Consider the following 1,184-nt stretch of genomic DNA (forward strand, 5'->3'; position numbering starts at 1 on the left):
CAGCCGAAGCCAGACACCCAGTACTTGGTCAGGGGGCTCTCCCGAAGAAAAGCCCCCTAGGGATCAGGGGAGGAAGGAACCAAAAGGCCACACATCCTCCCCCTAGACTTCAGGGTAGGCCCGAGGACCCACACCCTCCATCCGTGAAAACACACACATAAGTAACAGAAAAAGTGACAAACGTGGGAGGTGAAATAAATTAAATAAATAGAAAATAAAAAAAGTGGTACCGTGCCCAATTGTGCACAGACCAGGCCCTGAGGCCCGTAGCAAAAATTGCCCTGGTCCCAGCCAAAAGGCCTGGTCCTTAGGGCGCTGTGCAAAAAGAATGTAAAAACAGTGACCATGTGCCATGTTCACACAGTGGGGTCCCACACCCAGGTGTTACTAGTGGCACCCCTGAGAGCGTCTACTCAGGGGGCACCGAGTTTGCGGACTTTCTGCGTCCCCGGCCCCTGGCCAGACCAAGGTAGATCCGTCCAAATCAGGAGGTACTGGGTCTTTCCAGCTTTCCCAGAGGAATTACTCCCAAGGCCCCAGAACGAATCATGGCGCTCCCTGGTTTCTGTCCCTCCGGTACTAGCCTTTCGGACCCCCATCATACCAGTGAGGGTACTATACAACAGCCATCCCCGCAAAGCTAGAATGGCCGGGAGCACCCCCACTGGACACTGATAAGAACAGATACTACACTTGATCTTAGCCAAAAGGCCGAGAAGCGATACATATATATTAATTGGTTTACGTAAAAGTTATAGCGTCTACAAATGGTGGTATATATACTGAAATCTTTTTTTATAGACTAGTAATGGCGGCAATCAGTGACTTATAGCGGGACTGCGGTGGACATTCTGACACTGGCTGGAAACTAACAGCCACTGACATCCCCATTGACACCAATACAGTGATTAGTACTAATAAAAAGCATGGACACTGTACTAATGGCACTGGGCAGGAAGGGGTTAACATTTGAGGCGATCAATGGGTTAACTGTGTGTGTTTTACTAGGGAGACATGCTGTGCAGAGGGATACAAAGCAGCATGTCCATGCTGACAGGAGACAGGAGAGAGACCTGTGTTGTTTACACACAGATCTCTCCCCTTTCAACCCTGCTGACGATCATGAGCTGGAAATCTCCGGCCGGGACCCGGTGATTGGCATCCCCAGCAGCCAATAGCGGCGC

At 50.7% G+C, this 1,184-nt stretch overlaps 1 pseudogene; it reads right to left on the reverse strand.

The window, feature by feature from the left end:
• Positions 1-562: 562 nt before the first annotated feature.
• LOC149452744 (U2 spliceosomal RNA) lies at positions 563-723 on the reverse strand (annotated as a pseudogene).
• Positions 724-1,184: the final 461 nt, after the last annotated feature.

Source organism: Staurois parvus, unplaced genomic scaffold (assembly GCF_062004578.1).
Source record: "Staurois parvus isolate SC_StPar_1 unplaced genomic scaffold, SC_StPar_1.0 ptg000467l, whole genome shotgun sequence".
NCBI classification, from domain to species: Eukaryota; Metazoa; Chordata; class Amphibia; order Anura; family Ranidae; genus Staurois; species Staurois parvus.